Raw genomic sequence first — 14,566 nt, 5'->3', positions numbered from 1 at the left:
TGTCCACTGATACTTTAAAAAATATCACGAAATAAATCATTGGTGAATTGACTGTTTTAGTATCATTAGAAACAACGGGATATCGGACAACTGGTTTTTCTTGGTATAGAATTTCTTAGCAGTGTATACTAAATTAACTAGTCTATATATGTGTATATATACTTCAATAGTATTATCATTCAATCAGACTGGAGTCAACAATAGGCACTAAGAAACTTTAGATCTTTCCATTTCGATTTTACTATATCATATAGTTCATTGACTTTCTTATTCAATTTATCAACAATATTTCTGTAGTTAGCTTTGCTTGAAGAATTTATTCTATTTTTCTATTTAATACATCTGTTTGACTGATAATACTAAAACCGATCATAGATTACACTATAATAAAGAAAACAAAATAAGCGTAAACTAGATTAGCTGACCCTTTTTTTGGTAACATTGGTTTAGGTCCACTGAAATCAGTGTTTAAATACAGGAAAATCAAAATTACATACATATGTATATATCTTCACCTTAGAATTTAAGCCATTATCTTAATCGAATATGACACGCAATACACATAAACACGTAATATTGTTTTATTCATTCAAATTGTTTCATTCATTTTCTTTTCTTCTTTCAACAAACATCTATTTGACCTTGATATTCAACTTATCTATTTTGTTTAATTCAAGTGACAATATCTTTTAGGATGTACATTTATTGATTATGAATTCATAAACCTTACAATTATAATAAACTTTATCAGAATGGGTTTTGTGGAGATTTTAGAAATTTCACTGGTTGAAATCATGAGTCAATTGAAGCTAGACCACTATGGAAAACCTGGATACCGGCTCAGTGGTCTAGTTGGTTGAGCGCCTGGCGCGAGATTGATAGGTCCTGGGTTCGAATGTCGCGGGGAGCGGGATCGTGGATGCGCACTGCTGAGGAGTCCCATACTAGACCGAAACGGCCGTCCAGTGCTTCCAGGTTTTCCATGGTGGTCTAGCTTCAATTGACTCATGATACCAACCAGTATAATGAACTTTACCTGATTTCTATGATTCCATAAAACAAACTCAAATAAAATGAAGATTTTATGGGAAATTGGTTAGATTTTTAAAAAATGGATTGATTTATCTAAGAATTAACACTTCAGGTTAAGAACCAGTTGAAGTGTTAGGCAATTGATTCAATTCAGTTAGAAAACTTTTAATTACTATTGAACTTTGGACTATAAACTCGTGACAAAATCTGGTGCCATTTAGTTACTCAATTTGAAACAAACAACGTACAATTAATAACTGAAGTTATTTAAAACTGTTAGGAGCCGAGTTATATCCATTAGATTAATTATTACTTGATATGAGGGAAAGAAAAGTCAATTTTCGATTGAATTACTCATTATGAGTTTTATTCAGTTTTACATCCGTTTTGATTCAACGTGATGATCATTCAGTGTAGTATTTGATTGTTTTTCCAGTATGATATTTTCTTCTGTATAATATACGATATTCTTGCATTTACTTGACATGAACTATGCTCAGTAAGTGCTTTGTTATAACTGGGTATGTGATCTAATCCTAATTATTTATCAAAAATGGGTGTACAATCAATATATAAACCAGTGTATTTTAAACTACATTCGATTCGTCGTTGTCATAGTGTTTTGGGGCTAATAAATCTTCACTTATACCATTTTTTGTGTTCTTACTTTCGCATCGTGGGAATTGCCGAGGTCCCTCGTTCCGAGTATAAGTGATCAGAGTTTTTGTTTTTATGGCACAACAAAAAACATTTCACTTTCATATACAAAAAACATTTCACTTTCATATATATATATATATATATACAACACAAAACTTGAATCTTCTCACATGGATTCTTGATGTGTAGTCTCAGGGCAGGATGAAATAGTGTTCAATATTATTTGATTCTTATTGTTTGCTTATTTCAATTGAATGTGTAAAATAAATTCTAAAGAGAACAGTAGTAGGTCTAAAGTTTTAACATTAAATTTGCTTATTGTTGGTTTAGATTGTTAAAAGTTTAGTGTAATCATATACTACCTGTAACAAAACACTGATTGTAAACTGTTTAATTTAAGGACATTATAGTAATTTTAATATTTGCGATCATGAGTCAATTGAAGCTAGACCACCATGGAAAACCTGGAAGTACTGGGCGGCCATTTCGTCCTATTGTGGGACTCCTCAGCAGTACGCATCCATATGCTCACTAGTGACTGGCTTCAAGTGGTATTTTCTGGAGTTCTAGTGAGAAACAGTGACCAGTGGAGTTCACTTGGATCTGTTGTGAGATAGTAATTCACTGAAGACAATGGTGGACGATGGCTCAACTTCGTGGATTGATTGAAGTTAAACATTAACACCGTTTTATACCGATCCAGATGTCTAGTGGTTAATCATTCCCGCATGAGACCGATAGATCATGGGTTCGAATATCGTGAGGCGGGATCGTGGATGCGCGCTGCTGAGGTGTCTCATATTATAACAAAACGGTCGTTCAGTGCTTCCAGGTTTTCCATGGTGGTCTAGCTTCAATTAACTCATGATCTCAATTATCGTAATTAATATCTATTCACTATGTTTAAATTCTATTTGTAGTAGTTTGGTGTGTATTACTTATGTCAACAGATATAAGCAGTATATAATATCAATCGAATGTGAAATGTCTGACAGTAGAATGTTGAGAAAATCGAATAGAAAAGAACAGGAACATAGAGTAATTAGTATAGACAATTGATGGACATTTTACCAAATAACTTTATAATTTCATGTTAAAATACATTTGGTTGTTCCTATTTGTGTTCTTGTTTACTACATTAGTAATGATCGTAAATGAGAAATAAAATCTTATAACATTTATACTATACATTTGAATTTATTACATGAATACTAAGTTTAATAGTCTACATTTAACTATAAACCGAAGCCGAATATAAAACTGAATAAGTCACCGATAAATGATTGGTGTTTAGTCTAAATACTTTGTATTATTCTAAACAATGTGACCATTAATTAAATCAAATATTGTTTTATTCATTTGTTTAAATACATGTAAATCTGTTTATACTTGAATGATCAAAATGTTAATTTGAATTCATCATTTAAATATAGTTTAATAAGTGTCCCACGTACAGAATTGTGGATACATACTGTTGAGAAGTCTTATACTAGAACGAAACGACCTTCTAGTGCTATCAGGTTGTCAATGGTGGTCTAATTTAGATCGACTTATGAATTCAATCGTGAAAATATTACAATCTGTACAAATACCCATACTAATAATGATCTATTCATAATAGTAACAGTTAAAATTTGTTCACAAATCATAAATAATTGTTAGGAGTGTTAAATGGAATATTATTTATTGTTTCAAAGTATATTACATCAGTTGGTTCTATTTAACTAAGATCAAGAATTCTGCTGGGGAAGTCATATTCACTGACTTCTCATGGCGAGGGTGTTGTTAACAAAATTGAGAGGACATAAAACAAATGTCTGGCGCTTTTACCAGGTTGATGGATACTGAGGATCTACCTGGGGGAGTTAGGAAACCCTGATTCTAAACCAATGGTGCACATTGACACCACGATCTTGAGGTAACGAATATCGTATTAACCTATTATTAGTCGCTGGCTACCATGAGACTGTATCTTCTGACGTTGCTCAACTACCTTTTGGATTAGACGTTTAGGTCAAAAGGTTGGGGAGTGGCCCCATAAGAGTATCATCCACTTCGGCCTGGGCACCTAGGTAATATCACAACCCACACACAAATCAACTGACTTGTGTGGCATATATGTATTCGGTACCCCTTTGTAACAATATTTATATGTTCAAATGAATAAATTTATTCAGTATTATATTTTTGGTACAATGTAGGATTCTCAGCACAAAGTACTCCAGCTGTAGTGGCTGTGCTTCGTTAATTAATCACCCTCGAACCGTTATCGTATAATCTTCAACGATGTTTGAAATCAGAAGGCAAAAAGAAGCAGCTACTACAGTTTATTTAGTAGATAATTCGGACCAGACAGCAGAGAGGCAAAATGAATGAGCAAGCGAACTACGATTGTAGCAGTAGCAAGTAAGTTGTAGTAGTAGTAGTAGTTGTAGTGAATGGGTGCAAATGTACACATATATATATGTATAGGAAAATGGATGAGTCAGCGAATAGATTAAGTAGTTAATAATGAAGCTAGCAGAATGAATACATGCGTAGGCGCTAAACAATGTTCAAGCATATGTATTTCATACAAGCATAATAATAAAGATAGTACAACAAGTTGTTATATCATGGATGACTTTGTCCATTAAATAGGTCAACAAAAGACCTTGATTGAACTAAACTCGATTGCACGTGGGTCGCTATAATAGCTCCCCCCTGCAAACAAAGATATATGGAAAAATGTCTGTGTTTGCACAAAAAAATAGTAAACTGAGTAGGGTAGTTACAATCGTTTGAAAAAAATGGTTTGTACAAAATTAAGATGAAGTTAGTGTGTGCTGTACATTTGGTTTGCGCCCGTCCGTGAGGTTTTAAAAAATAATAGCAATAAATAGAAGGAATGCGGTATTGCTTTACATTTTAAATAAAAATTATACGTGTAAGTGTAGGGGTACATAAGATATGTTGAGTTTTATAGCGTATAACATGAAATTAGTAATGCATGTGTGTACAATGAAGTGGAAGTTATAATTAATATTTAAAATAGTAGATTATTAATAGAAGATTGCAGCGACATAACGTTGGGGCCATCTTACTCTTCGGCCAGACCTTGTTGTTACTGGATTCTCTTTGTTTGTGTTCGTCGATGTCGTTGATGATTGGAACTGAAGTTTCGATGATTCAACGGTTTTCGCAGTATCTGTATGTACTGGCTGGTCGCAGGCTTCGATGAAAGCTGGTTTGACTCGGTCGATGCTAATTACATCCGTTTTTCCAGCTTTGTCTACCGTAATAGTTTTGTCGTCTCTTTTAATCACCTTAAATGGACCATCGTAGGCCGGTTGTAAGGGACGTTGCACATTATCCCTTCTTATAAACACATGGGTACTGTCACTTAGTTGTTTGGGTATGTACACACGGCGTTGATGTTGTCTCGGAAGCGTTATCCTTAGACTACTCATATGCTGCTTAAGACGCTGTACATAGTCCGCTATATCAGTTGGAACGCTTTTACTTGCAGTGAAAAACTCTCCTGGCAGACGTAGTGTGGTTCCATAAACCAATTCTGCTGGGCAGCATTCTATATCTTGTTTGATTGTTGATCTTAAGCTCAACATGACTAACGGTAGCTTGCTGGCCCAATCGTTATTGCTGATGACAGCTGTAAGAGAAGCTTTAAGTTGCCGATGCAATCTCTCTACCATACCATTCGACATCGGATGGTAGGATGTTGTGCGAATTCGTTTGATTCCGAGTAGTTCTGTGAGTTGTTGGAAGAGGCGGCTTTCGAATTGAGCTCCTCTATCGGTTGTGATATTAGTAGGTACGCCATAATGGGAAATCCAATGCTCTACTAGGGTTTTTGCGATAGTTTCGGCTGTAATATCTTTTATGGGCACAGCTACAGGCCATCGCGTGAATCTATCAATGCAAGTGAAAATGTAACTGAAGCCATTCGAAACCGGCAGTGGTCCTATAATATCGATATGTACGTGCTCGAATCTGTTATCGGGATGACGGAAATGACCTACTGCGGAACTGGTGTGGCGATGTATCTTAACTCTCTGGCATTTTATACACGCTTGCGTCCAATTACGAATATCCCGATTCATACTTGGCCATACAAAACGTTCGCTGATTAGTTTGATGGTGGCCTTTATTCCGGGATGCGAAATATTGTGCATGGCTTCGAAAATGTTTCGCCTTAGCGGCTTTGGAATAAATGGTCTTGGTTGACCTGTAGAAATATCGCAGATGATGCTTACTTCTTCCAATGGAGTTTCTTTGAGAACTAACGAAGTTGTATTGGCAGACTTTAGTCTGTTTAACTCGACGTCGACATTTTGTAATGCTGCTAACTTGTGATAATCGATTTCGGACTGGACGAGAGCGTTGACCATCGTTCTGGATAGCGCGTCTGCCACTTCGTTACTATTGCCTTTGATATACTGTATGTTAGACGTGAATTGGGAAATAAATTCTAATTGTCGGATTTCCCTCGGCGAGTAGTTGTCCTGTTTGGCGTTCAATGCTTTTGTGAGGGGTTTATGGTCTGTATATACTGTGAAAATGGTACCCTCAATCATATGTCGGAAATGTTTTATTGCCAAGTAAATCGCTAGAAGTTCTCTTCCGAAAGTACTATATCTTGTTTGTGTCGGATTCAGTCTTTTCGAAAAAAATGAGAGCGGTTCCCATATGCCATTTACTAATTGTTGTAAAACGGCTCCTACCGCTACATCTGATGCATCCATCATGATAGCTAACGGTGTTTCGCTCTTTCGTCTAGTTAGTGTCACTTCTTTATTTAGTGCTTTTTAGCGTTCTCGAATGCTTGGATCGCGTCTGGTGATAATTGGAATGTCCGTGCGTTTCCGCGTAATGCATCTGTTAGTGGTTGCAATATTGACGCGCAATTCGGGATAAATCGTCTGTAATAATTTATTAACCCGAGAAATCGGCGTAACTTTTTCCATGAGTCGGGTAGAGGATAATTCCTAATGGCGTCGACTTCTGTTGCTATTGGTGTGATGCCTTGAGAAGTTATATTGTGACCTAGGAACTGTAAAGATTCTTTTCCGAATTCACACTTCTCAATATTTATAGAAATGCCGTGTTCTCTGAGTCGCATAAATAATTGCCGTAGTTGTTGTATATGCTCATCCTTAGTGGTGCTAGCTACTAATAAGTCGTCGATATACGCGTATACCCCAGGTAAACCTCTAATGACCTGGTCGATAAACCGCTGAAAGGTTTGTGCCGCGTTAGTCAGTCCAAAAGGCATACGCAGGAATTCATATAGCCCAAATGGGGTTGTTACTGCTGTCTTCGGTATGTCTTGTGGGGCAACAGGGATGTGGTAGTATGCTCTGACTAAGTCGATCTTCGAGAAGATAGTAGTGCCTTCTATACTGTAGGTGAAATCATGAATGTGCGGTATAGGATATCTGTCAGCTACCGTTTGTTTGTTTAGTGCTCTGTAATCCCCACATGGCCTAATCTCTCCATTCTTTTTCGGGGCCATATGTAGCGGGGATGCCCACGGGCTGTTCGATGGCCTTATAATGCCTAGCCTCATTAGCTTGTCGAATTCCTGTTTTGCGATGGCTAGTCTTTTGGGATCTAACCTTCTTGGTCTTGCATTGATTGGTGGACCATTCGTTACGATGTAATGCTGAATAGAATGTTTGATATCCGCTTTACTGTATGTTACTTTTACGAGTTCAGGGAACTCCCTTAACAACAATTTATATGGATCACCACGACTTTTATCTATCACAAGGTTCATTGAAACGGCTTCCGTAAGTATTCCTCTTATCGAAGTGGTTTGACTGCCGTTTATAAGTCTGTGTCGTCTAGAGTCTACTAGCAGGTCAAAGTTACATAAGAAATCTATGCCTATTATGGGCATCGATACGTCTGCTATGACAAAGTTCCAACGGTATGAAGCGCCACGTCCAAAATCTAGGGACAATTTCCGTTTACCATATGTCTTAATATCTGATTTATTTGCTGCTCTTAGCACTAACGACGGGTTAATGTTTTTTCTTTCCTCGTTAAATGGAGGTACTACGCTAATTTCCGCTCCAGTGTCAACTAAGAATTGTGCGCCAGTGGTCCGGTCTTGTATATAAAAGAGGCGACTATTTTCAGGCATTATGTGTGTTGATGCTGTTGCCATTGATACTCGTGGGTATCGGTTACTATCCCTGTTAAATCTACAAGGTTGTAGGCACTTTCTAGCCCTGTAGCCGAACATTTGATGATACCAACATATCGCGGAAGGTGTGCGTCGTCTAGAAGTTGACCGGGTCCTTTCACGCGAACGATCTCGCGATGACCTTCGTGACTTTTCTCTCTGCGTTAACTCTGAGAGTTTTCGGCACAAAACATTTATTTCCTTCTGTAGAGTATCAAGTCTATCGTCTACCGTCACATTGTGTAGTGGAGGGCTTGCTTGCTTGCTTCTTTCGTATATTCTATCGGCTATCTTTGCTATATTGTCTAAATCAGCATCCGTATCTCCCACAGCTAGGATCTGCTGTATATTTGCAGGGAGTCGGCGGAGCCACAGTTGATAAAAGAGATTATTGTCAATGTGTCTATCGCCAAGTAGACTTTTCATATAATTTTTTAGTTGTGATGGGGTTCTATCTCCAATTTGTACTAGGTTAAGAAGTTGTTCGACGGCTTGTTGGTCACTGAGGGAGAGAGTTTTAATTACAGCCTCTTTTAGCACGTCGTACGGTTTTTCTGTGTCTGGTTTTGCTAGTGCCTCTCGAACGCTGTCAGCTACTTCGTCTGGGAGTAGTGTGCTTGTCAGGCCGAACTTATCCTTTTGCAAAAGAATGCGGTTAGCGAGAAAATAATTTTCAAGTCTTATAAACCAAAGTTTTGGGTCTGCGATTTTAAAAGAAGGGGCAGGGAGGTTAAGAGACCTCACGGACGAGGCTTGCTGTACGCTTGAAACTGTGTTTTCATAAGACATGCTTATAAAAATTAAGTAGCACACGAAAATAATTTAACAATCACAAGGAAAAATAGATGGGAGAAAACAATGATAGTAAAAAAATGGCACAATTTATAAAATGGAACAGACTTACTAAATTGCACCAATATATCAATTGTTTATGAATAATTGTTATTTATTATGATTATAATCGTCACGTTTAATAATGTTTGCGAAATAATGTAAGTGTAATTAGAATAATAATATAAATCCACAGTTGCAATTATAGTTCATTTAATAATCCAAATTGAGATGAAGGTAGTCGGATTTTTGGAATTTGACTATTTCGTCAAAATTCGCTTCCCGTTCTCACGTCGGGATTACCAATTCTGTAGTGGCTGTGCTTCGTTAATTAATCACCCTCGAACCGTTATCGTATAATCTTCAACGATGTTTGAAATCAGAAGGCAAAAAGAAGCAGCTACTACAGTTTATTTAGTAGATAATTCGGACCAGACAGCAGAGAGGCAAAATGAATGAGCAAGCGAACTACGATTGTAGCAGTAGCAAGTAAGTTGTAGTAGTAGTAGTAGTTGTAGTGAATGGGTGCAAATGTACACATATATATATGTATAGGAAAATGGATGAGTCAGCGAATAGATTAAGTAGTTAATAATGAAGCTAGCAGAATGAATACATGCGTAGGCGCTAAACAATGTTCAAGCATATGTATTTCATACAAGCATAATAATAAAGATAGTACAACAAGTTGTTATATCATGGATGACTTTGTCCATTAAATAGGTCAACAAAAGACCTTGATTGAACTAAACTCGATTGCACGTGAGTCGCTATACAGCGAATGTTTCGTTATTGCTTGAATGCGATTACTGATGCGTCTTACTCGAACGAACGAAGGATCAATGATTCAGCGACTCGATAGCTATTCTGGTTCGTTGTCCCCAACTCTGCTAACTCGATCAAGAAGTCTGGGTAAGGTGTAGAAAGTGTATTCTACGGACAAACAGCAGATAACAAGTCAAATCAAACACACAAATCAAGCGTATTTATACAATTATTTACAATCGATATTGTCATAGAAAATTTTTAAACATTAATCAACGAGTTCATTAATTGACCTATTTGCGTATTTAATTGATAGTTCATCAATTGACCTATTTGCGCATTTATTCGATAGTTCATCAATTGACCCCAATAAAAATATCTAGCATTTAATCGATAAGATAAAATTTAAAATATGAGTCTGGGGATCTATCGTCCCCAACACTCCTCCTCTTTTTAATAGTGGGCTTTCGTGGGGTCAACCTGCATCCTGACTGTTGCTCGCCGTTCTCGGATAGGCCACCATCTGGGACGTGTTTCAGTTTGTTGTTGAGGTTTTTCTTTTGGTGGGGTTGCCGGTAAGTTGAATGTGTCTAGCAGGATGTCAAGAGGAATATTTAATTCTGTTGATGGGCGGTCTGGGGCTAACCGTTTGCGTAACTGATTCCGATGGCGTTGCCACCTGTCACTACCTATCTCAACTTCGTACATGACTCGGCCAACTCTTCTGACCACTCGCGCTTCTGTCCATGGACTATGGGTCGGTCTGTAATCACGGGCAAACACCGGACATCCCACTTCGTACGTGGATCGCTTTTCAAACTTTGTCCGTACTGGTGTCGGTGCATTACTTGGATGCATCAGGCTGTGGATCGTCTTCAGTCTTCTTCCCATTAGGATCTCTGCTGGAGACTTTCGCTCCGGCAACGTCTCATTTGGTGTTGTTCGATACACGTATAAGAAATTTTGCAACGCGTCTGCTGGCGTCCCCTCCCCTTTTGTTTTAGCCAAGGCTCTTTTAAACGTATCCACAAACCTTTCTGCTTGCCCATTCGACTGCGGGTGGTATGGTGGCGAGCGTAAGTGTTTTATGGCTAGTCGTTGACAGAATGACTGGAATTGGCTTGAGGCGAACTGTGAACCGTTGTCAGATACAATGGCATCTGGTATACTATTTCGGGAGAAAATTTCTGTGAGGATCTGTATTGTTTTAGTTGTCGTTGGCGGTATGATAGGGTTGATTTCAGGCCATTTCGAAAGGGCGTCGACTACAACTAGATACATGGTTCCGTTAATCGGGCCTGCAAAGTCGACGTGTATTCTGGACCAAGGATGATCAGGTTGTGGCCATGAAACTGGTGGAACTTTGGCGTTCATTTTTGCCGCTTGCTGACACCGCATACATTTCCCAACCAATTCTGTTATATGTTGATCCATTAACGGCCAATACGCATGACTCCTGGCTATGGATTTCATTCGTCTAACCCCCGGATGACCAAGGTGGAACTGTTTTAGTACTTTTGCACGAAGGGATTCTGGCACAACCACTCTCTCTCCGAACGTCAAGCAGTCGTTCACAATGCATAGAGAATCCCGCCGCTGATACAGCTGTTTTATATCACCATCAAACTTCTTAGTCAGCCAACCGTTGGTGACATAGCTCATAGTTCTCTTGATGATGGGGTCGCTCTTAGAAGCATTTTGTATGTCCGTTGCAGATACCGGCAAAGTTCGTATTGCGGTCTTCAGATAACATTCGGCGTGGTCTTCCGCTAGCAGAGATGCAATTACCGTGTTTTCCTCAGCCGCCAACTGGTCACTAATGAGTCGTGATAAGGCATCCGCCTGACCGAATTGTTGAGTGCGTCGGTACTGGATCTCGAAATCATACCCCAAGAGTGCTAAAGCCCATCTCTGAAGACGAATTGCTGAATGAGCTGGAATGCCAGATTTCGACCCGAATATTGCGAGTAAAGGCTTGTGATCTGTGTGAAGCGTGAATCTCCGACCGTACAGGAACTTGTGGAAACGGCGCACAGCAAACACAAGTGCAAGGGCTTCTTTTTCTATCTGGCTGTATTTTTTTTCTGCTGGGGTTAGTGTACGGGCTGCATGCATAATGGCTTTTTCCGACGCATCCGGAAACTGATGGGAGATAACAGCGCCTAGGCCATTCGCTGAAGCGTCTGCAGCTACGATGATCGGCATGGCTGGATCGTAGTGTGTCAACAGCAATTCAGAACTGATAATGGACTTCAGTTTACAAAAGGCAGTGTCACACTGTTTAGTCCAGTTCCAAGAGCTGTTCTTCTGCAGTAAGCTATTGAGTGGAGCGCGAATATCATGCATCGATGGAACGAACGCTGAGTAATAGCTGATAAGTCCCAGGAAGGAACGTAGTGCCGAGACATTAGTGGGAGTGGGCATCAGTTTGATAGCTCGGATATTCTCAGGATCCGGTCTGCGGCCGTCGGCATCGAAAATGAACCCCAAGTACTTTACCGACTGCAAATAAAACTGGAATTTCTCTGGGCGTAACCGGAACCCGTTGTCACTGATGCGTTGCAGTACCAATGTCGTGCGTTCTCGTAGCTGTTCTAATGTCGTCGCTACAATTAAAATGTCATCCAAATAAGCCGCGACACCCGAGATACCTGATAGGATGGTATCCATTAGTTGTTGGAAAATAGATGGTGCAGTTTTGACTCCGAAAGGTAGACGGTTATACTGGAACAAACCACGGTGAGTATTGATAGTTAACAGCTCTCTTGATGCTTCGTCTACTTCCACTTGCAAATTGTTATGTCCGAGTGGAGATTAAATTACAGGTAACTCCCGAGGACTATTAATGGACTAATATTCTATAAATATTCTTATTGTATAATTATTCAACAAGTACATTACATATATTTATATTCCTCTTATTATAAGCTTTATTTTGACCTATAACTTATTATTGTACGATTTACGGTTCTTAAGTTATGTTCAGCTTATTAACTACTGCCTCCCACATCCACAGCCACTTTTTGGGCTTATTTGTGTACAAATATTATTTCCTATTTTATGGTACGTTGAGGTCTGTGTGATGGATATATAAACGAAGTATGCCTGAAATAAACGATCTGCTCTGATTCTGGTCTGATCTGCTCTGATTCGGAAGCTGGTATCTTGTTCTGGACTCAAGTGGAAGGGCTCGTAGGACATAGGACCAATAAGGACACTAAACTGCCCACACCGGTTGAAACGTCATTGGTTGGCCTAGTGCGAAGATTCGTATAAGTCGTATTCGGATTGGTAGATAAGTCGTGTGATCGAAAAGTCAGACATCCAAGGTCATAACAATTGGCGACGGGGATTTTGGCAACAAAGAAATAATAATAATACAAGTGGTGACTCAGATTTTGGAAATAAATTAGCTGTATAATTGCCGGTGATTTTTGGAGCTAATATTATTGGCAACAAAAAAAAATGTCGATTTCTTTCGAACAGTTGCGGTTAATATTACAGCACCAGCAGAAGATGTTTGCCTTGCAACAAGAGCTATTTATAACAGTTTTGGGCAGACTTTGCATTCAAGCAGAAAATAAGAAATCTATATATCATGCAGATAATGGTGCAGTAATGGACATTTCAGAAGCATATCCTGTGCAGGATTCAAATCCCTCTATACCAGAAGGAAAACGTAATATTGGTAACGTGTCCAGCTCAGAGCAGGAAAATATTGTGCTAAATGCACATGAAGTTGTGACAATACCAGATGATCAGAAGCCAGATCCTGTAGATGATGCCCAGAGTCCAGAATCAAATGAAACACTACTGGTACTGTCTAGCTGCGAAAATAAACGTCAGCTCGAACAAAATTGTGGTCCACGTGCTACTAGTCGAGAAAGCTATGGTGACTCGTATTCAGAAAATAACTGGAGCAACACGATGAACCAAATTGTACCAGATGTTACTCAAAATCACCGGAAGACAGAATTTTATATTGAGTCAACTTATCCCATTTCTAATGACAGTGTGCCAGATATTGATTCTCAGAATAATGCATATGATTTTGATGAAACTTCTTATAACAATGAGGGAAATATGTCAGCTGAGTCGAATGATGGCCAAAAATCTAATTTAATTCTGTTAGACGTTGACTTTCTTAATGACTCGTTATCTGCTAACGAGATTCATAATGAATTTGAAAATAATCAAAGGCCGTTCATCATCATCTAGTCATTTTTAGTGGCTTCTCCAGTCAATACGAGAAACATGGTTTAAATAAAGTCCTACTAGTTGTATTTTGGAGCCATAAGGACCCAACATTATTTCGAGGAGGAGGAGAATGTTGAGGAATTTAAAGTCACATATGATTCTTTTTTTTAAATCAGAATCTAAAGTTGGGTTTTTAAAAAAAAAAGGGAGGTGTTATGTCCGAGTGGAGATTAAATTACAGGTAACTCCCGAGGACTATTAATGGACTAATATTCTATAAATATTCTTATTGTATAATTATTCAACAAGTACATTACATATATTTATATTCCTCTTATTATAAGCTTTATTTTGACCTATAACTTATTATTGTACGATTTACGGTTCTTAAGTTATGTTCAGCTTATTAACTACTGCCTCCCACATCCACAGCCACTTTTTGGGCTTATTTGTGTACAAATATTATTTCCTATTTTATGGTACGTTGAGGTCTGTGTGATTGATATATAAACGAAGTATGCCTGAAATAAACGATCTGCTCTGATTCTGGTCTGATCTGCTCTGATTCGGAAGCTGGTATCTTGTTCTGGACTCAAGTGGAAGGGCTCGTAGGACATAGGACCAATAAGGACACTAAACTGCCCACACCGGTTGAAACGTCATTGGTTGGCCTAGTGCGAAGATTCGTATAAGTCGTATTCGGATTGGTAGATAAGTCGTGTGATCGAAAAGTCAGACATCCAAGGTCATAACACAAATAAGCATCAGCTAGATCCAGCTTAGCGAAAAATCTTCCCCCATTCAGCATGGTAAATGGGTCTGCGGGAACAGGCAAGGGATAATGATGTTGTTCCAGAGCTGCATTGAGACCTGTTGAAAAGTCAGCACATATAC

The sequence above is a fragment of the Schistosoma haematobium genome, chromosome 1, assembly GCF_000699445.3.
Source record: "Schistosoma haematobium chromosome 1, whole genome shotgun sequence".
Taxonomy (NCBI): Eukaryota; Metazoa; Platyhelminthes; class Trematoda; order Strigeidida; family Schistosomatidae; genus Schistosoma; species Schistosoma haematobium.
Note: the sequence above shows the minus strand (reverse complement) of the source record.